Source organism: Ornithorhynchus anatinus, chromosome X1 (assembly GCF_004115215.2).
Source record: "Ornithorhynchus anatinus isolate Pmale09 chromosome X1, mOrnAna1.pri.v4, whole genome shotgun sequence".
Lineage (NCBI taxonomy): Eukaryota > Metazoa > Chordata > Mammalia > Monotremata > Ornithorhynchidae > Ornithorhynchus > Ornithorhynchus anatinus.
This window is the reverse complement of record NC_041749.1, coordinates 58,850,778-58,874,111: the sequence shown is the minus strand read 5'-3', so window position 1 is coordinate 58,874,111 and position 23,334 is coordinate 58,850,778. Positions and strand designations below refer to the sequence as shown.

Genomic DNA, 23,334 nt, shown 5'->3' with positions numbered 1-23,334 from the left:
CTAATCAGATCATTCTGGCCTCAACCTGGATCTTTTTGGTCTGAATGATGGAGACTGGCAGATTATAGGATGAAAATTAACCAGGTAAATGCTTCTAATCTCAGCTCCCCCACTTGTCTGCTGTGTGACCTTGGTCAAGTCCCTTAGCTTCTCTGTGCCTCAGTTACCTCATCTGTTAAATGGGGATTGAAACTGTGAGCCCTACATGGGACAAGGGACTATGTCCACCATTTAGACTGTAAACCCGTTATTGGGCAGGGATTGTCTCTATCTGTTGCCGAATTGTACATTCCAAGCCCTTAGTACAGTGTTCTGCACATAGTAAGCACTCAATACTATTGAATGATTTGCTAGTATCCACCCCAGAGCTTAGTACAGTGCTTGGCACATAAGGGTTTGACAAATACCATAATAATGAAATCATTCCACCTCACTGATGGAGAGGCCTATCCTGGAAAGAGTGGAAAGCAGAATACAGTAGTTCGTTCCCTCACAAAATCTCATCAGTGCAATACAGTGGAGTTGGTAGATATGAGCCGTGCCCACATGGAGGTCATAGACTAGAGGGGAAAGCAGACATAAAAATAAATTACAGATGAAGAAACTGACAGAGTATAAGGCTACATGCATAGAAGGATTTAAGGGATACAGAATTTAGTGTATAGGCAACAAGATGGGGAGGGTGGATAGGGGAAATTAAGGCTTAGTCAGGGAAGGCCTCTTAGAAGAGAGGTGATTTTACGATGGTTTTGAAGTGGTGAGAGTGGGGGACCATCAGATATTAAGAGGGAGGGAGTTCAGGCCAGTGGGAGGGGGGGTGGGATAGATGAGACCGAGATACAGTGCATAGGTTGGTATTAGAGGAGTGAAGCTCATGGGATTGGGTTGTAGTACTAGGACAGCAAGGTAAGGTAGGAGAGAGATGCTACACTATAAGCTCGCTGTGGGCAGGAAACGTGTTTACTATTGTATTGTACTCTCCCAAGTTCTTAGTACAGTCCTCTGCAAAGAGTAAGCACTTAATAAATACCACTGATGATGATGATGATGAGAGAGCCAATTGAATGCCTCAGAGATGATGGCAAGGAGTTTCTGTTTGATACAGAAGTAGATGGGCAATTTTGGAGGTTTTTGAGAAGTGGAGAGATATGGACTGAATTTTAGAAAAATGATCCAGGCAGTAGAGTGAAGTATGGACTGGACTGGGGGAGAGACTGAGGAGGGAGCTGATGCAGTAATCAAGGTGGGATGTAAGTGCTTGGATCAGTGTGGCAGCAGTCTGGATGGAGAGGAAAGGGAGGAATTTAGTGATGTTGTGAAGGAAGAACCGACAGGGATTTGGTGACAGATTGAATGGCTGGGTCAAATGACATGGATGAGTCGAGGATAATGTCAAGGTTAAGGGCTTCTAAAACAGGGAGGATGGTGATGTCTACAGTGGCAGGAAATTCAGTGGCAGGACAGGGTTTGGGTGGGAAGATAAGGAGCTCTGTTTTGGACTTGTGTGAGACCGGCCTGGGATATGTCCATAGTTGCCCGATGAGAGCGCACCAAACTGACTTCATTTTAGAAAGGCCCGTCACCTCCTGTGATCCGGCAATCATTATGCTATCTTAGTTGTTTATGTATGAGTAACGAAGGACCTGTAGTCAAAGACCACAGCTTGCAGACATGGCCCAAGGTTGCACCTAACAGGGATTAAACATCTCATCCAAATTCCCTGAAACCTTCCCCGCCTGCCATTTTCATGAAATGTTTATATGTAGATTAGAGATCATACGGAAGAAGCTCGATGTTATGCATTATAGGCAGGTAATTTTTTTCCAAAACATGGTAGTGATAGGGTATGCTTATGCAGTTAGCAGAATACAGATGCCCAGCTTCCACATCCATATCACCTCCATAAAAAAAGCCATGTGCACCTGGGTATGCTGCTGCTTCTTGAAACCCGGAGGGGAAGCTAGGACAACCCAGACTGTGCTCGACTCATCTGGGGGCACCTGGTCCAAGGCTCCGTAAGGGACCCGCAGAGTACTAGAGAGGAAAAGGGGTTCGAGGACCTGTTCATCTGGGAGAGTGGTTGGTGCATGCCCGCTAACCACTCTGTGGTGGGGTGACATATTGAGATCCAAGAGGATGTATTACCTTTTGTTCGAGGTTTGGATATGTTTTATGCATTGGTTCCCTAGCTTTTTTTCTTAGGTTTATATACTTTAAAGCCATACCTTTTTCTTAGGTTTATGCATTAAAGCCATAGTTTTTATAGCAAAACTCAGTGATTCTATTTGTTTCATTCTGCTCCTGGATCTAAGTGCCTACGAATGAACCCCCTCCCTTACATATGTTTATATATGTTAAGTTTGAGGTGATGATGGGACATCCAAGTAGAGATGGGGAAATGCAAGGGGAAATGAAAAGCTGTGGAGAAGGAGAGAAGTCACAGCTAGAAAGGTAGATTTGGGAATTAACCACATAGAGATCGTACTTGAAGCCATGGGAGAGAATGAGTTCTCCAAGGGAGTGGGTGTAGAGTCATTTCAATTACCAGAGTGATTTACTCATATTCTCAAATCCTGAGGACTTACAAGAAAATGGATTGAGAGAAAAAAAATGACATGGCTTGACCATAAAAATATGACAATGAAGTAGTCTTTTTAAAATGGCAAAAATATTATAATGCTGTGGCCATGTGCATCATTTATAATACTTCATCCACAAAGCGAGTGGCATTGTGGGTGAAACATGATCTCACCAGTAAATATGTGGTGTTTGAACTCTGTGTGTGTGTGTGTGTGTGTGTCTTTTCCAGGAGATTATTTTGCCATTTCTCATTGCTCAAATGGGCTCTTTCCACACCCCTGCAGCAGTGGAGCTGTAAATCTAGGAGAGAAGTCATCATATCCTAGGCTTGTGTCAATAATCTGATTCTTAAGAACCCTTCAGCCACTTCTTGCATTTGTGTATGTATTTATTTATGGCCACCCTCAGCACTTGAGAGAACTAAGAGCACTAGGAGAAGCAGTGTGGCCTTAGGGATAGACCATGGGTCTTGGAGTCAGGAGGTTAGGGGGTTGTGGTGTCTAGGGGTGTCTGAAAGAACCTGCTGATGGCTTGGGGGAGTTTTCAAGGAGCGAAAGGATTGTAGCATCACGGCAAGGCATGTGGAGGAAGGGAATGGAAATTGTTCCTGTCTGTAGCTAATAATAATGTTGGTATTGTTACTATGTGCAGAGCACTGTTCTAAGCACTGGGGTAGATACAGGGTAATCAGGTTGTCCCACGTGAGGCTCACAGTCTTAATCCCCATTTGACAGATGAGGGAACTGAGGCACAGAGAAGTGAAGTGACTTGCCCACAGTCACACAGCTGACAAGTGGCAGAGCTGGGTTTCGAACCCATGACCTCTGACTCCCAAGCCCGGGCTCTTTCCACTGAGCCACTATCTCCCCCTCTAGACTCTAAGCTCCCTGTGGGCGGGGAACGTGTCTATTATACTGTTTTTACTCTCCCAGCTGCTTAATACAGTGTTCTGCATACAGTAAGGGCTTGATAAATGTGATTGAAATTGGAAAAGGGCCAAAAACTTTTTTAGTTGGGGGTTTGAGTTTCATTCCGTTGTATTTATTGAGTGCTTACTCTGTGCAGAGCACTGGACTAAGTGCTTGGAAAGTTTGATTTGCAATACAGGTCAAAGTCTGGGCCCAAAAGTTTGCTGCCTAGTAGCTTGCAGGCTAGGCTTTTTTATGGTATTTGTTGAGCGCTCACTATGTGCCAGGCGCTATGCTAAGTGCTGCGGTGGATAGAAGCTAATCAGGTTGGAGTCTGTGTCCCACATGAGACTCGCAACTTTAATCCCCATTTTATGGATGAGGTAACTGAGGCGCAGAGAAATTAAGGGATTTTAAGTCCCAGAGCAGACGAGTGGCAGAGCTGAGATTCAAACTCCATTCCTCTGACTCCCAGATTCCCACCACCTTCCCTAAGCCACACTGCCTCTCCAGAATTTCACTTTAAAAATTCCCAGAACTTCACCAAGGGTTCAACACCCAGGTGGCATTCAAATGCAAATGAATAAACCTAGGCTCTGTCCGCTTGTATGACCTTAGGCAAGTCACTTCTTCTCTGTTCCTCACTTAGGTCCTCTGGAAAGTGGGGCTGAAAACGGTGAGCCCCATGTGGGACATGGACTGTGTCCAACCTGATTAGCTTCTGTCTACCCCGCTGTCTAGCATAGCGCCTGGCACAGAGTAAGTGCTTAATAAATACCCTAAAAAAAATTAAAAATGAACAAGGAAAGCCAATCTTAGTCAAGCAAGGGGTCTAGCCCAAGTTCCCAGAATATCCACTCTGGGCAAGTCTCAGGTGTTCAGCTCTCTGAACTGCAGGTGGGTTTCACCAGTGACCCTTAAGGCTTGAGGTGCTGGATCCTCCCTGTTCCCGTTGGTCAATAGAGCGCTTCAACACCACACAGATTTGGGAAAGCTATTTCTGGCTCAATAATAATAATGTTGGTATTGGTTAAGCGCTTACTATGTGCAGAGCGCTGTTCTAAGCACTGGGGTAGATACAGGTTCTTCCCCCTGACTCTATTTATTGTCACTGTTCTCGTCTGTCCGTCTCCCCCGATTAGACCGTAAGCCCGTCAAACGGCAGGGACTGTCTCTATCTGTTGCCCACTTGTTCATTCCAAGCACTTAGTACAGTGCTCTGCACATAGTAAGCGCTCAATAAATACTATTGAATGAATTAATGCAGGGTGATCAGGTTGTCCCATGTGAGGCTCACAGTTAATCCCCATTTTAATAATAATAATGTTGGTATTTGTTGAGCACTATGTGCAGAGCACTGTTCTGAGCGCTGGGGGAGATGCAGGGTGATCGGGTTGTCCCACGTGAGGCTCACAGTTAATCCCCATTTTATTAATAATAATGTTGGTATTTGTTAAGCGCTATGTGCAGAGCACTTCTTTGTGGCTCACTTCTCTCATCTGTAAAATGGGGATGAAGACTGTGAGCCTCACGTGGGACAACCTGATGACCCTGTGTCTCCCCCAGCGCTTGGAGCAGTGCTCTGCACATGGTAAGTGCTTGGCAAATACCAATATTATTATTACTATCCATTAGGTCACACTACTTTGTGTTTATGTTGTTGTCCATCTGTCTCCCCCGATTAGACTGTGAGCCCGTCATTGGGCAGGAACTCTCTATCTTTTGCCGAATTGTATATTCCAAGCGCTTAGTACAGTGCTCTGCACATAGTAAGCGCTCAATAAATACTATTGAATGAATGAATGAATGAAAGGATCTGGATTCTAATCCCAGCACCACCAAAGGTCTGCTGTGACAACTTGGACAAATCACTTAACTTCTCTGTTCTTCATTTACCTCAGATGTAAAATGGGGATTAAGACTGTGAGTCCCATGTGATCCAGGGACTGTGTCCAACCTGACAACCTTCTACCTTCCCCAGTGCTTAGTACAGTGCTTGGCACATAGTAAGTGCTTAAATACCATAAAACAAACTTGTGTATGTATGCGTATTTGATATTTCTATGTATCTCCTTCACAGAGTGTAAATTCCATGGGCTGGAGAATGTCTTGTGCTCCTTTTTATCTCTTCCCAACAATTAATACAGTGCATTGCACTGAGTAGGTGCTCAAAGCATACTCTTACTACTACTGCTATTCTCTCCCTTACTGGAGTGGATCTTGGAAATTTTGCCAAATCAGTTACATTCCCATCAGGATGGAGACACTGAGACATAGCCAGTTAAGTGGTTTAGCTCAAGATCACAGCCATTCCATACTTGGGGGGTTGAGGGAGGGCAAATGCCAGCAGCACTGGGATGAGTTGGGGGCGGGAGGATTGAACCCAGATGGGATAGGGAGGGCTCTGGGGCTGGGTCATTAAGTTTCTCTTCCCCTAGCAGAAGTGCTAGGCTCTCCTTTTGTTTCTGTTGGGTTCCATCACAGGCTAGATTCCAAGCAGTATGGCACAATGGATAGAATACAGGCCTGGGAGTCAGAAGGTCATGGGTTCTAATCCCAGCTCTGCCACTTGTCTGCTGTGTGAGTTTGGGCATGTCACTTCACTATGCCTCAGTTACCTCATCTGTAAAATGGGGATTGAGACTGTGAGCCTGATGTGCGACAGGTACTATGTCCAACCCAATTTGCTTGTATCCACCCCAGAGCTTAGTACACTGCCTGGCACACAGAAAGCACTTAAATTCCACAATTATTATTCTTCTTCTTCTGCATCTCACCAGGTTCAGGGGCTGGCCTATGACACACATCCTGGAAGCATAGCCTCCACTCACCATATCCCTCAAGACCCACCCCAATGCTCACAATGCCACCTATGGTTCCATGCAAAGCCAGGAATTGGGGCACATTTAGTACTATGTAGCATCTTGCATTAAGACAGAAGTCAGTCAGTTGTATTTATTGAGCACTTACTGTATGCAGAGCTGTATTAAGCGCTTGGAAGAATACAATATAACAATAAACAGACATATTCCCTGCCCACAATGAGTTTACAGTCAAGAAAGATCAACTAAAATCATATACACTATCAATTTAAAAGACAGCTTTACGGTATTTTGTCACACCATGCCAAAGACCGAAGTATAGTCACAATAGAGGTATGGATGAATTCCATTAAAGTGATAATATACGTGATAATTCTGCCAATTATGCATTCACTTAAGAATGCATCTGTTAGCAGCAGAGGACTACTGTATCACACTTGGTTCCCAGACATGAGGTCTAACAATACTATAATGGTTATTTTAAATACAATCTCACAATTACAAAGCTTCTCCAGTCAGTGTTTATGATTATGGCATATGCTTCACCCCACCCACCCTCATTTTATTTCAGGAAACATACAGTGGTTAAATCTGCATGGAACAAAACTAAAGTCTGTCACACACACATACACACACAAAAATCCTCTTGTTTTCACTCAAATCAAAGCAGGATTGAAAAGCATTTATTTTCATTGAAGTATTTTGAGGTTGGCAGACATGGAATTCTCACCATGTGATTCAATGTTTGTGTCTGCTTTCTGATTGACTTGAAGTCTACAAAAATGCCAGTTACTTATTGAGAGAGCTGGAAACTCTGTACTTCTCTCCTTATTCCACTACTAGCCTGTCTGAGCTATGGGTACTGCCCAAGAGATTGCCTCTAGTCCCCACCACTTGCTCTCTCTTTGCTTCCTACCTGTGCCCAAGAGTGGTCATAGAGAAAAAGCTACAGGGCTGAAGACTTACTCAAGAAATGTCTATCAGGAAGTAAAATACTTCTACCAAGAGAAAAGGTGTCTAATAATTGCTGTGATTTAAAAAAAGACACCCATAGGAGCAGCCATATTACAAAGAAGCCAGAAACAAGACCAGTGCGGGGAGGTGGCTATTCTTTTCATTGGGCTCCCTCTGCTGGCCGATATTTAAAATTAATTTTTAAAGTGTAGATTAAAAAGCCTAATCAAAAAACCCCGTTCAGGGTTCAAGTCGGCTAAATGGGCATAGATTTCCAAAATGTCAATATTCTACCCAGGAATAATACAATGTGATAAGATCATACTCTTTAATTGAAATGAATCTTTCCCCTCTATTTCATTGTCTATAAGCTCATTGTGGGCAGAGAATGTGTCTGTTTATTGTTGCATTCTACTCTCTCAAGCGCTTAATACAGTGCTCTGTACATAGTAGACGCTCAATATATACGATTGAATGAACTGTCCTATAATTAACGGTACTTAATGAGCACTGTACTAAGCACTTGGGAGCATACAATATAACAGAGTTGGTAGATGTGTTCCCTGCTCACAAGGAGATTCCAGACTAGAGAGAAAGACAGACAAGTTAAATAAATCACAGGTGGATCATTACATAAGTGCTTTGGGAAAGCTTTGAAACATCTTTGGCCACATGTCTCCTACACAGGCTTCCCCTTAGCCAACAGGTCACTCTATACCACTGCCCAAGATGTATTTGGCATCTTCCAATACAATGAGATCTTATCCATTAAAATAATTATTTACAAATGACAATCAATGATATTTGAGAGCTTACTGTGTACAGAGGGCTTGGGAGATTACAAGAGTTGGGAGACATGTTCCCTGGCCACAATGAGCTTACAGTCTAGAAGGGGAGGCACATATTAATATAATTACAAATATGTACATAGGTTCTGTGGGGCTGAGGGTGGGGATAATAACCAATGGCCAAAGGCACTGATTGAAGTGCATATTCAATGCAAAATGGAGAGGGAGCCAGGGAAAAGTGGGCTTAATCGGGGAAGGCCTCTTAGATGAAATGGGACCTCAGTAAGGTTCTGAATATGGGGGGATTCCACACTTTGCAGGTAAAGATAAGCATTTGCTGCACTGATACGATTGCACCTCTATGAATTCAAATCTCCTCACTGATCTGTTCTTCCCTAAATTTCTGCTCAAGGACAACAACCCTTCTCTTACTTGCTCACAGAAGGCTGGTGGGCCTGCTGCTATCTCCCAATAAACAAGCTGTCATAATACCACTTTGTTTAAGATTATGCTTCACTTGAAGTAGTAGCAGTAATAACAGTAGGTAGACATTGATGATGGAGACTCCCATCAGGAGTGATAGGTCAGACTCAGTCCTGAGATTTCAGAACTAATAATTGAGAAGCAGCTGGGCCTGGCTTCTCATCCCAACTCTGCCCCTTGCCTGCTGCATGACCGTTGGTCAAGTCACTTAACTTTTCTGGACCTCAGTTTCATCATCTGTAAAAGTGGGGGATGCTGGTTCACCCTTTCCTCATGTGAGCCCCCATGTGGGACAGGAACTTTATTGGACCTGATTAACTTGTTTCTCCCTTGGAGTTCTCCTCAGGACCACACCTGGAGAGTTTCCAGTACTCTACTAGTCTCAGCTATGGGAAGGAGAGTCAAACAGAAGCATACCCATTTCATTCCTAGCTTGGGTAGTGCCTAGCAAGGAGAAGGCAAGCTGCTGCAAGTCAAAACTCACCTGTGCTGGGCAGGAGCGGCACGGGAGTCGAGGGCAGAGACTCTAAAGTTACTGTGTGGAAGTAGGCAATGGTAAAACACTTCTGTGTTTTTACCAAGAAAACTCTATGGACACACTACCAGAACGACTGCAGGTGGAGATGGGGCATTCTGGGGGAGATGTGGCCATGGAGTCACTACGTGTTGGAGACAACAACAGCATAAGACAAAATAAGACCCTTGGAGTTGACTGAAGTGCTTGACACACAGTAAGTGCTTAATACTAAATATATAATTTATTTATATTAATATCTGTCTCCCCCTCTAAATTGTAAGCTTGTTGTGGGCAAGGAATGTGTCCATTATTATTGTACTTTCCCAAGTGTTTAGTACAGTACTCTGCCCACCATAAGCTCTCAATAAATACGACTGAATGAATACTATTAAGAACCTGCACAGAAGAATCGATTTATCATGTTAACTGCTTTCTCAGCAACACTTGCTTGTTGCTGCTGGGATATAATAATGTTGGTATTTGTTAAGCGCTTACTATGTGCAGAGCACTGTTCTAAGCGCTGGGGTAGACACAGGGGAATCAGGTTGTCCCACGTGGGGCTCACAGTCAATCCCCATTTTACAGATGAGGTAACTGAGGCACAGAGAAGTGAAGTGACTTGCCCACAGTCACACAGCTGACAAGTGGTAGAGCTGGGATTCAAACCCATGACCTCTGACTCCAAAGCCCCGGCTCTTTCCACTGAGCCACGCTGCTGGGATATGGAGTACAATGAGTGGGTGGGCAGGGATACAACACGTTGAAGTGCATGAGCTATCTTCATTCATATTAGCCAGCTACAGGCAGAACCAGGACTAGAGCCCAGGCCTCCTGATTCTTAAAACAGTGTAGTAATAGAAATGGTGTTGAATGAGTAATTGAATGAGTACAGTGCACGGTACTAGGCATTTGGGAAAATACAACAGAAGAACAGAACATATTCCCTGCCCACAATCTAACTGGGGGAGACAAATAGTGGATGCAGCAGGAAGAACAAGAATCAGATAGGGAATAGACTATGCTGTAATGAAATAGAATAACTGAATGTACAACTGAATATACACCTAAGTGCTGAGGATCGGTAAATACACAGAAGCAGCATGAGCCTGGGAGTCAGAGGACCTGGGTTCTAATCCCTGCTCAGTCACTTGTCTGCTGTGTAACCATGGGCAAGTCACTTCACCTCTCTGTACCTTGGTTCCCTCATCTGCAAAATGGGGATTAAATACCAGTGCTCCCTCTTACACTCTAAGCCCCATGTGGGATCCGATTACCTTGTTGCATCTACCCCAGCACTTAGTACAGTGCTTGCACATAGTAAGCACTTAAATACCACAATTGTTATCATCACTATTATTAGAAGGCTAAAAAAAGTAAATTTTTGCTTTACTGTGTTTGCTTGTACATATCTCATTTCAGTTCTCCCTACAATAGCAGGGTATTTTCCTTCCATGCCCTGCCCAATGAGTCTATGTATTGCTTTGAGGCTGGAGAATCAATGGAGTTTTAGGCCTCATTATTGATGATCTTGTCCAGCCCTTGACTTAAGTGGAGCTAGTAGGTGAGGATATTCGGTGTTGAGACAGGTAGCACCATCCAGTTAGAAAAGGAAAAGCAATGAATTACTGAAGGCAATGGAATATGTACATTTTCTTAGGGTCATATCTCGAATAACTTAGCTTAACTGAGGAGGAGATACTTTTGAAATATACCTTGATTCAAAAAATCATCAAGAGTATTTATTACCTTCTGTATACAGACCCCTTTACTGTGGGCTTGGAAGAGGCCATACACACCAGCTCCAAGGGGATAAAGGGGACAATTAGGCTCCCCACTTCATTTTTGTGCAGACAGCCAAGGCTAGCTCACCTTATGCCCTAGGGGCTAAAGATAGCCGCTCCCAGATCTTGGGAACTAGCAGGGTTACTCTCACCTCACAGGGCTGGGTCAAGCTGGGGATAAATCTTACCTTCAGCTCAGCTGGAAAGTGTGATAGAGTCTCTGGAGATGAACTGGGGGCTTTGTTCTCTTTCGGAGGGGCTCTGAATGGTGATTATTACACTACACCAGGCTCTGAGGTCACAATATGGGCTTTTCTCCACTCACCAGGCTTCAAGACTTGTCAGGAGCTTTTTGAACTCTGGTGGAGGGGAGGAGGCAGAAAGTTCCTCCCCCAGCCGCCTTCATGTAAATTTGCTTCCAAATTTAAGCTAACAGGTTGGCACCTCTGTAAAAGGTAATCTCTGCCCTCAAAGCACTGACAGACTTTCATTCATTCATTCAATAGTATTTATTGAGCGCTTACTATGTGCAGAGCACTGTACTAAGCGCTTGGAATGAACAAGTCGGCAGCAGATAGAGACAGTCCCTGCCGATTGATGGGTTTATAGTCTAATCGGGGGAGACAGACAGACAAGAACAATGGCAATAGAGTCAAGGCGATGTACATTTCATTAACAAAATAAATAGGGTATTGAAAATATATACAGTTGAGCAGATGAGTACAGTGCTGAGGGGATGGGAAGGGAGGGGGGAGGAGCAGAGGGAAATGGGGGGAAAAGAGGGTTAAGCTGCGGAGAGGTGAAGGGGGGGTGGTAGAGGGAGTAGAGGGAGAAGGGGAGCTCAGTCTGGGAAGGCCTCTTGGAGGAGGTGAGTTTTAAGTAGGGTTTTTGAAGAGGGGAAGAGAATTAGTTTGGCGGAGGTGAGGAGGGAGGGCGTTCCAGGACCGCGGGAGGACGTGGCCCAGGGGTCGACGGCGGGATAGGCGAGACCGAGGGATGGTGAGGAGGTGGGCAGCAGAGGAGCGGAGCGTGCGGGGTGGGCAGTAGAAAGAGAGAAGGGAGGAGAGGTAGGAAGGGGCAAGGTGACGGAGAGCCTTGAAGCCTAGAATGAGGAGTTTTTGTTTGGAGCGGAGGTTGATAGGCAACCACTGGAGGTGTTTAAGAAGGGGAGTGACATGCCCAGATCGTTTCTGCAGGAAGATGAGCCGGGCAGCAGAGTGTAGAATAGACTGGAGCGGGGTGAGAGAGGAGGAAGGGAGGTCAGAGAGAAGGCTGACACAGTAGTCTAGCCGGGATATAACGAGAGCTTGTAGCAGTAAAGGTGGCCGTTTGGGTGGAGAAGAAAGGGCGGATCTTGGCAATATTGTAAAGGTGAAACCGGCAGGTCTCAGTAACGGATAGAATGTGTGGGGTGAAAGAGAGAGATGAGTCAAGGATGACACCGAGATTGCGGGCCTGAGAGACAGGAAGGATGGTCGTGCCATCCACGGTGATAGGGAAGGCAGGAAGAGGACCGGGATTGGGAGGGAAGAGGAGGAGCTCAGTCTTGCTCATGTTGAGTTTTAGGTGGCGGGCCAACATCCAGGTGGAGACATCCTGGAGGCAGGAGGAGATGCGAGCCTGAAGGGAGGGGGAGAGGACAGGGGCAGAGATGTAGATCTGTGTGTCATCTGCGTAGAGATGGTAGTCAAAGGCCATGAGAGCGAATGAGTTCACCAAGGGAGTGAGTGTAAATGGAGAACTGAAGAGGGCCAAGAACTGACCCTTGAGGAACTCCAACAGTTAAAGGATGGGAGGGGGAGGAGGCGCCTGCGAAGGAGACGGAGAATGACTGGCCAGAGAGATAAGAGGAGAACCAGGAGAGGACGGAGTCCATGAAGCCAAGGTGAGATAAGGTATGGAGGAGGAGGGGAGGTGAGATAAGGTATGGAGGTGGAGGGGATGATCGACAGTGTCAAAGGCAGCAGAGAGGTCAAGGAGGATTAGAATGGAGTAGGAGCCATTGGATTTGGCAAGAAGGAGGTCATGGGTGACCTTAGAGAGAGCAGTCTCGGTAGAGTGGAGGGGATGGAAGCCAGATTGGAGGAGGTCCAGGAGAGAATGGAAGTTAAGGAATTCTAAGCAGCGATTGTAGATGACTCGTTCTAGGATTTTGGAAAGGAAGGGTAGTAGGGAGATAGGGCGATACCTGGAAGGGGAAGTGGGGTTGAGAGAGAGTTTTTTTTAGGATGGGGGAGACGTGGGCATGTTTGAAGGCAGAGGGGAAGGAGCCATTGGAGATTGAGTGGTTAAAAATAGAAGTTAAGGAAGGGAGGAGGGCAGGGGCAATGTTTTTAATAAGGTGAGAGGGAATGGGGTCCGAAGCACAGGTGGGGGGGGGGGCACTTGCGAGGAGGGAGGAGATCTCCTCTGAGGATACTGCAGGGAAGGATGGGAAAGTAGGGGAGAGGGTTGGTGGGGGGGAGGGGAGAAGTGGAGGGGTGACTTTGGGGAGCTCAGACCTGATTGTGTTGATTTTTGTGATGAAGTAGGTGGCCAGATCATTGGGGGGTGAGAGATGGGGGAGGGGGAGGAACAGGGGGCCTAAGGAGAGAGTTAAAGGTCCGGAACAATTGGCGGGGGTGATGGGCATGGGTGTCGATGAGGGAGGAGAAGAAGTTTTGCCTGGCGGAGGAGAGGGCAGAGTTAAGGCAGGAAAGGATAAATTTGAAGTGTGTGAGGTCGGCTTGGTGCTTGGACTTTCGCCAGCAGCGCTCGGCAGCTCGAGCATAGGAGCGTAGGAGGCGGATAGAGGAGGTGATCCAGGGCTGTGGGTTAGTGGAGCAAGAGCAGCGGAGGGAAAGGGGGGCGAGAGAGTCGAGATGAGTAGAGAGGGTGGAGTTGAGAGCGGAGACCTGATCATCGAGAGTGGGAAGTGAGGAAAGGGCGGCGAGGTGAGGAGAGATGCTTTTGGAAAGACGGATGGGATCGAGAGAGCGGAGGTCTCTGTGGGGCAGTAGCAAATATTTGCAGGGGGAGGGAGTGTGAGAGATGAGGCAGGTGAGAAGGTTATGGTCAGAGAGAGGGATTTCAGAGTTGGTGAGGGAGGAGATAGTGCAGCGGTAGGAGATGACGAGATCGAGGGTGTGACCGAGTCGGTGAGTGGGCACGGTATGGTGGAGCAGGAGGTCGGCAGAGTCGAGGAGGGATAGCAGGCGGGCGGCAGAGGAGTCGTCGGGTACATCCATATGGATGTTGAAGTCTCCGAGGATCAGAGTGGGCAGAGAGAAGGAGAGAAGGAAGCTGAGAAAGGGGTCTAGGTGGTTGAAGAAGTCAGAGGTGGGACCAGGAGGGCGGTAGATGACAGTGACAAGTATCTGGAGGGGGTGGTAGAGGCGAATGATATGGGCTTCGAAGGAGGGGAAGGAGAGGGAGGGGGGAGGAGGGATAGTGCGGAAGCGGCAACGGGGTGAGAGGAGGAAGCCGACACCTCCTCCCTTCCCGTGAGTCTGGGGGAGTGGGAGAAGGAGAGGCCTCCGCTGGAGAGAGCAGCGGCGGAGACCGTGTCTTCGGGAGTGAGCCACGTTTCTGAAATGGCGAGGAGGAGGAGAGAGCGCAAGAGGAAAAGGTCACGGACGAAAGGTAGTTTACCTGTAATGGAGAGGAGGTTCCAGAGGCCACACTTGAAAGTAGCTGTGGGTGCAAGGGGGGGGGGGGAGAGCGCGGGGAGGGGAGGGTTTGGATGGGAAGGAGGTGGCGGGGCCCTGGACGGGGAGAGAGGGATGAGGGGTAGCGGTGGGACAGGAGGACTGGGATGGGGCGTGGGTGGGGAAGAGAGAAGGGGGGAGGGGGTGAGGAGGGGGTTTGGTGGGGGGGAGAGTAGGGGGAGGGGGAAGAGGGGTAGCGCTGGTAAAGTGGGGTTCTAGGGTGGGGGGGGGGAGGAGGGCAGGAGGCAGGGAAAGAGCTGAGCGAGAGAGGGGAAGGGGAAGGGGAGGATAGGAAGGGGCGGGAGGGAGGAGGGGGGGAGGAGGGACATGGTGAGGCCAGAGAGGTGGGTGACAGCACTGAAACAATAAACAGTAACAAACGAAATCGGTAATATAGCAACATGATACAGTATGATACAATACAGTAGTGTTAATAAGCGGGCAATGACCAGGGTCGGGGGTAGGCTTGATTAAGGGCCGACCTGATCAAACTCAAAGTCAGGCGGCTGGTGAGGCCAGAGAGGTGGGTGGCAGCACTGACAACAATAAACAATAACAAGCGAAATTGGTAATATAGCAACATGGTACAGTATGATACAATACAATAGTGTTAATAAGCAGGCGATGACCAGGGGAGATGAATCACCTCAAGGGGGAAGAGGGAGTGAGGGCATCCCAAGAGGAAGACAAGACAAAGTAGCTATAAACTCCTCCCTGTAGACTATAAACTCCTTGTGGGATTATGTCTACCAAATCTATTCTGCTGTACCTTCCCAAACTCTTAGCTCTACACACAGCAAGCACTCGAATACCGTGGACTGAAACTGACAAAATATTTTAGAGAGTAGGTGTTAATAATAAACAGATGAATAGCAAAAATAAAAGTTCCAAGGAGTGCTGAGGGAATTTAACACCAGAAATGTTGGGGAATGAATTCTGGAGATGTCTTTTTTAAGAGTGTGCTGAAGGAGGGAGGAATGCACTTTGGTGATGCTGCGGAGAAAGAACGAGCCGAGGTGGGGGTGGTCACGGTGGTGAAAGCATGAACAATGCATTGGATGAGAAGCAGTGTGGCCTAGTGGAAAGAACTTGGGCCTGGTTTCTAGTCCCAGCTCTACCACTTGCCTGCTGTGCGATCTTAGGCAAGTCACTTCATTTCTGTGCCTCAGTTCCGTCATTTACAAAACGGGGATTCAATATCTGCTCTCCATCCTACTTAGATTATGAGCCCCACATGAGATCTGATTGTCTTGTATTTACCCCAGTAGTACAGTGCTCAACCACAGTGAGCACTTAATACAATTATGATGATGATGATTATGTAGAACAGTTAAAAGAGCTGAGGGATGGTTAGGTGGTTTCCTTAGGTGTGAAAAGCACAAGCACCTGTTGAAGAGAGCAGATAGGTAAGAGGCAGCCAGCTCATATAGAGCCTTGAGACTACTGGTGGGAGATTCAGGTGGTGAGGTTGTTGGATAATCAATGGACTTACAAAGTTACAAACTGATTTTTATATAATGTGAAGAGAAGATGCAAAGGCAGGCCACCAAATTAGTGGGAGGAGCTACCTGTCAACAAATTTGGAAGATTATGGAAGAGAAATACATGAAAAGTTGGCCTGGAGGAACTGTAATTTGCATCAGAGGAAAAAACTCTAAGTGATAAAATTCTAAAAATAATCAATTATCCAGCATGTAAGTATTAATAAGAGCCTATAAAAGATGATCCAAGAGCTTTTAAGAACCCATGCTGACCTTTGCAATTGTAAAAAATTAGCTGGACACACTCAAGGGGGGAGGAGGAGAAAATAGCACTTGCTGTGTAATATTAATCAACAATTCAGTCATTTAATGATTGTTTCTTTCTAAATATGTTAGCAGCATGGGACTAAACACAGAGGCTATTAACATACTTCATCTTTTTAATTTATGAAAGTGGATGCAGTATGGGATATACAGGTAAGCACCAGGGTACAAACTTGAGCTCCAATCCACTTGCCTTCTACAGCAGCCCACGGAGAGCCCAATGACTTATTCAACAGCCAACTGTGTAACTTGAGTAATGCATTGAACAGTCCTTGAAAATTTCAAAGCACACTGGCAGAGTCAGTTTCAAAACATGTTCAGAGAACACTTTGTAATACTGTACGATTCTTGAATAATACACTAGGCAGTATAAAAACCATGGAAAATGTGATGTTTTTCCATTTCATCCTGCAGTTACATAATCCAACATATTTTAGTTGAGCTGTGACTGCTGAAATGTGTCAGTGCTCTTTCTGTGAGCAAACCAGGAAAAAAAAAGGGTGGGGGGGGAGAATGGGTGTTTTCTATCTCAAGACTCTTCAGAAGTAGGGTAAAGAAACGTCCAACTTTTCAGATAGCACACAAGCCATTTTAAGTGCTTCTTGTATGCTTAAGAATATCTTGGGCAACTTTTTTCCATTTGTTTTCAAATTTAAGAAATGTTTGGAACAAAATAAAAGGAAACCATTTCTGCATTAGAAGTGCCAGCAGTATTTTTTCAGTGCTTCCCTGTTCCAATTAGAGCCAAAGAAATCCCCCATTTCACTAATAGGCACCAGGAGTAATGTCTGTTTGGAGTGTAGATAACTTCAGTGGTACTCAGAATTCTCTCATTCCTTAACATGAACAATGCTAACCACTGGGCTTCTATTTATGTCCTCTTTTCCCTTCAAGCAGGACCGTGGGGCAAGAGTTAAACAGATACCCCAGCCCCTAGGCTAAGGCAAGATCTCATACCAGCTGAGGAAAGGCAGTGACCAAGGTCTCTTCTGGCTCTTACAGCGGCACTGCCATTGGCTCCAGGCGTGGTTACTTCCTGTGGAGTCTGTTTTAACTCAGTTTGAGTGCTGCTCTGGGGTTGGAACTGTCGACAGCAGGGACAGAAACCCTCACTCATGGCCAATGTGAATGATAGCTGCACTGAGAAGACAGGCAGGGTTGCTTTGGCAGGGGGAGACAGAACACAGTGGTAAAAATTCCCAATTTGGATTAGAATGGTATGTGGAGACTGGTGGGCTGGGCCCAGCCCCAACACAACACAATTTACCAGACTTGTACTTCCTTTTCTTTGCAGGCTATTTTGGCTCTAGCCAAGATTACCAGGACTGCTGACTCCTTTCCCTAATAGTTTTGCAGCAGGCCGAGGTCTGAAGTGGTCCCTGGAGAGAGTGAAGAGGCAGGATCAAGGGGCACAGAGCCTCTTTGCTGCTCTCCCAGCCTTTCCATGTTTCATCCTGTACTCCACGCCACTGTTCGGATCATCTTCCTGAAGCATCGCTCGGCCCACATCTCTTCTATCCTCAAAATCTTCCACTAGCTGTGTCTGTCCTGTGTCGTTCCACATCAGAAAAAAACAAACAACAAAAAAACCCCCCACAATCAGCCTCAAGGCTGTCCCCTATTTGGGCCCCATCTTTTCTATCTGCTCTCTTCACCCGCTATTCCCCAGCTCCATGTCTTTGTTACTCTCAAACCCACCTATTCACACTACCTCACTTGAGTTTCTCATCCCTCATTTCGCTCACACTGTTCCCCTAGTTTGACACACCAGCCTTCCTCCATTCACCTCTCTCCACATTCAAATCCCTCCTAAAATCCCACTGCCTCCAAAAATCTTTCCCCAATTAAGCACCCTGAGCCATCTCATCCCTTCACTAGCACTTGTGAATGCATTTATACCCTAAGAACTCATGTATAACAGCAATGATAATAATAATGGTATGTTTTAAGCACTTACTATGTTCCAGGCACTAAGTGTCAGGGTAGATACAAGGTAATCAGGTTGTCCCAGGTGGGGCTCACAGTCTTAATCCCCATTTCACAGATGAGGTAACTGAGGCACAGAGAAGTGGCTCACCTAAGGTCACACAGTAGACAAGTGGCGTATCCAGGATTAGAACCCACGTCCTCTGACTCCCAAGCCTCTGCTCTTTCTATTAAACCTCGCTGCTTCTCAGTAGATCACATGTAAAGGAATTTCATATTACTTTTCCGGAGGTTTCAAAACAGATGCATACTTACAACTTATAAGTCTATAGGAAAGCATCCCCATGATATAGATATTCGTTCTACAACCACATTGTCAAGGAACAGCATCTGGTTGTGTAGTGGGGTTTGCCTATATTTACCCCAGCACTTAATGCAGTGCTGTGCACAATAAATAGCACCCCCTTCACCCTTACTGAAGGCACATCTCCTCCAAGAGGCATTCCCAAACTAAGCCCCACTTTTCCTCATCTCCCCCTCCCTTCTGCGTTGCCTTGATTTGCTCCCTTTGCTCTTCCCCGCCTCCCAGCCCCAAAGCAGTTATAAATATATTTGTAATTTTATTTATTTGTATTGTCTATTTGTATTCATGTCGGTCTCCCCACCCCCAGGGCAGGGATTATCACTCTATTGTTGTATTGTACTCTTCCAAGTGTTTAGTACAGTGCTCTCACACAGTAAGCGCTTAATAAATACAAATGAATGAGTTGTATAGGACAGTTTTTTCAGGAGTAGATATTTGCTCTGCTGACTGTGGTAGTGGATTTTGAACTTTAGCGAATAATTTGTCCAACTTAGGTTGAACAATAGTCTTCCTCTTCCTAAAGCACCTTGTACTAGGCCAATGTCTTCTGAATACCTTTGAGGTCCTCCCTCACAGGGTCTTCTTCAAAACCACCTTTAAATTCACCTGCTTTCTTGATTAATGAATGACTTTTTATTCCCAACATTTTAGCCAGTGATGGAGAAATCATAACTTTATGTTTCAGCATCTTGCAATGTTGCACTGGATTGCTCAGGTTAAATGAGGCTCTCAGACCATTCCTCTGAATGAGATGCAATTAAGTCAGTCATCGACAATGGCATCACTAATTTCTAAATTAAGGTACCACCTCAGTTCACCAGATTCCTTAGTTATCTGCTCTGGGGTCTCCCCGACTGCCTTAAAAAAAAAATGACAGAAGTTCCTACAAGATTTAGTCACTGTTTATTATCTAATCTTATCCCAGGTGAGGAAGGGGTAGGGTTTTACTTACCTGTAGTGCTCAGCCAGAACAATTAGGTCAATCACACATCTACATGAGGTAGAACATCCAAACAATAAAAGTTTTCTCCTCAGGGAGGTCCTACCATGGAGTGGTGAGCCCAGGGTAAGATACCAAACAATGCAAATTCTATCACCAGGGTAACTTGGATATGCCCATTCAGCTAAGTCTTTTATGAGAGTGCCTTGAGCCACAGCAGAGAGCAATAACATAAGTAGGGGAGAGCAGTCACATTACAACTGGAAAATACCAAGAAAAAAACCCAAACAGTTAAGGAAAGCTAATGAGTCAGCAATCCAAAATGCCAGCATGTAAATTACCTAAAAATCCACATTTTCCTCTCCATCCAGACGTCTACCACATTAATCCAAGCACTTACCCTATCTCATCTTGAATACTCCATCAGCCTACTTGGTGACCTTCCTAATTCTCTCCCCACTTCAGTCCCTACTTCACTCTGCTGCCCAGATCATTTTTCTACAAAACTGTACAATCCACATTTACCCACTTTTCAAGAACCTCCAGTGGTTGCCCACCTAGTTCCGATCTCTCCCTGTCTTCAAAGCCTTATTAAAAGCACATCTCCAAGAGGCCTTCCCGGACTAAGCCCTCTTTTTCTCTTCTCCCACTCCCTTCTCTATCACCCTTGCATTTGGATTAGCACCACTGATTCACCCTTCATCAGCCCCACAGCACTTATGTACAAACCCATAATTTTTTTTTAAAATCTTAATGTATGGCCCCCCAGACTTGTAAACTCGTGTGGGCAGGGAATGTGTCTACCAACACTGTCTTACTGTATTCTCCCTGGTACTTCGTACTGTGTTTGGCACACAGTAAGCATTTAATATGATTGACTGAAATGACTCAGAGGGGATAGTCCTCAGACTCCTCACTGATCCCTGATTACAAAGTGCTGAAACCTTCCCTGGAATTTAAAAAGTTGGGAATATGGGCTAGAAACCCACGGTGTAGGGTAGAACCGGGGAGGCTGTCCTAGACATTGGGTAGTCCCCTGGAGCCTTGTGAAGCTCCTGGTGCCATGGGAGCACCTGGCCATATATATCCAGGCATCTGCTCACTCTCCACTCAAGTCAAATGCTTTTCGTTTCTCCTTTTGGATTACAATCCATTCTTCTTAAAGGGAAAAACCAATTACCCCACCAAGTCAAATATTTCAAGCATTTTTCCCCACCTCAAGTGATCTCTTGTCCTATTTAGAATCATTTCATTGTACCTAGGTTTCCTTCTATTCCAGTGATAGCTGCTTTGCTACTTCAACCATGGCTAGAAATATATGGTGTGCTTTTTTCCTCCAGTTCACCAGCAATCTGTAAAAGACAATAGCCCTAATAGCATAATGACTCAATGTTTAGTACTCCGATTTTAGTAGGTTGCTCTACATAAGATCACCATTTATCTTACTCTCCATCAGAAACAATTTCTAGAGAACAACAGTGTCACCTTATAGTTTTATAACTTAATTTTCATTATAAGCATTTCTACCCATTCTAAACACCACAAATTTTTGCATAGCATTATACATACCGTAACTACTGATTATCTCTGTCTTTTAATCCTTACTGTACTCTTTTGCTTTTCCTTATGATGCTCAAATTTCATCTTTCAGTTGCTCATTATTTTTTCTCTTTTATCCAGAATCTTCAGTAAATCCTACAATCCAGAAAACAACAGCATCTCAAATTTGATATATCATTTTAAGAACATAAATCTCACTCAAATCTTAGCATTGCTCCAGAGATATCTACAGGGTGACAGGATATTCTCAATCCTTATATTCCTGCATATTGCTTCATTGAAGCGGCTCTACTATTCAGAAACAGTGCACTTGACTGTGTGGTGTAGTGGATAGAGCATGGGCCTGGGAGTCAGGTCATGGGTTCTAATCCCAGCTCTGCCACTCGTCTGTTTCGTGATCTTGGGCAAGTCACTTCACTTTTCTGTGCCTCAATTACCTCATCTGTAAAACGAGGACTGAGACTGCGAGCCCCACGAGGGACAGGGACTATGTCCAACCGATTTGCTTGTATCCACCCCAGTGCTTAGGGGCATAGTAAGCACTTAAATACCAGAGTTATTATTCTCTATGCACATGGTTTGTGTATGCAGGATAGACACTAGGACTCTCAGACACTGTCTAGAACTGGATGGCGTGACTTCTGATAAGCGCTTCTTTGCTTACAGGGTAACCAATTGGTTGGTGGGGAGAGGAAGGGGCAGAAGGAGAGAAAGGGAAAAGTGGGTAAGGAGACCCCTTTCCTCTTCCCTAATTCAAAGTTGTACAGGTCAGTCACATTTGTGAACCCACTAAAAATAACTATAGTATTTGTTGTAATTAAGTGCTTACTATGTGCTAAGCACTGTTCTAAGTGCTGGGGTAGTTGCATGGTAATCAGGTTGCTCCACATGAGGCTCACAGTCTTAATCCCCATTATACAGGTAAGGGAACTGAGGCCCAAAGAAATGAAGTGACTTGCCCAAGGTCACACAGCAGATAAGTGGCAGAGCCGGGATTAGAACCCATGACCTTCTGATTCCCAGGCCCATGCGCTATCTACTACACCATGCTGCTTCCCTGGAGCACCTATAATAATAAGTTAAAAAAAACCCTAAAAAACTAGTGATATCTGTTAAGCATTTACTATGTTTCAAACACTGTACTTAGACCGTGAGCCCCAAGTGGAACTTGATTATCATGCATCTACCCCAGTACTAAGAGGGAGAAGAGATATTGCGTCCCCATTTTGCAGAGGAGGAAACTGAGGCACAGAGAAGCTAGATGACTTGCCCAAGATCACACCACAGATGAGTGGCAGAGCCAGGATTAGAACTCAAGTCCTTTGACTCCCAGGCCTGTGGTCTTTCCACTAGGTCATGCCTCCCCTATCTAAGAGAATGAATGAATGAAGAGGGATTCATCTCCTGTTACCTACATGGGCTTTGGGAATCAATAACACTTTTCTAACAAAATTTCCAGTGCACAGGAGTTTCTATGCTACCACCAGTCTTCGGAGTTACAATGCCCTTGGATAGCCCTGCTGCATTTCCAGGAACTCGCTGCTCCTGCCAGCGCCCTCCTCCCAACCTATGGGCCAACTAATCGTATTTACTGAGTGCTTACTGCGTGCAGAACACTGTATTAAGTGCTTGGAAGAGTACAATATGACAGTGGGAAGGTCATTAGCAACAGCAGGACAAAGCCTCCACAAACTTTAGAATGTTGGGAAGCCTGTGTGCTCTTACTGCCATAAATGTAGCTGGGGCTGTGACTGCTGGATTCTGATCCAAGAGGTGCCTGACATTCTGATCATCTAAACACACTGCCCTACTGCTCTTTTTGTTTTGAACATTGCCCTTGTTTTATGTTGTTATTGTTTTAATTTTTCCTTTTGAGTCTGTCAGGCACCGCTCTCCTCACAGCACAGGGATCATGTCTAATTCTCACCAGGGTATTGTTCCTAGTATAGTGTTTCGCACACAGTAGGTAAATACTATTACTAGTCCTCGTACATTGCCAACATGGCAGTCCATGTTATTTGACTATCACTGGATTCATGTATTTTTTAATAGTATTTGTTAAGCGTTTATTATGTGCCAGGCAATGTACTAAGTGCTGTAATTCTGCTATATGAAAGTAGGTTTTTATTTTGGTGGCTAATGACCTAAGTGAATTTGGAATGGAAACTTGATTATAAGACACATACTTTCACGTCAGTATTAGTAAAGATTTAAAGATAT

At 45.4% G+C, this 23,334-nt stretch overlaps 1 protein-coding gene across 2 annotated transcripts in view; it reads right to left on the bottom strand.

The window, feature by feature from the left end:
* FRMD4B (FERM domain containing 4B) overlaps nucleotides 1-23,334 on the bottom strand; it is a 336,920-nt gene that overhangs the window by 216,612 nt on the left and 96,974 nt on the right. For both annotated transcript variants that reach the window (XM_029050698.2, XM_029050699.1), the window contains exon 2: nucleotides 21,124-21,249. The gene's annotated coding sequence lies outside the window, so the exon portion shown is untranslated. The remainder of the gene's footprint in view (nucleotides 1-21,123; nucleotides 21,250-23,334) is intronic.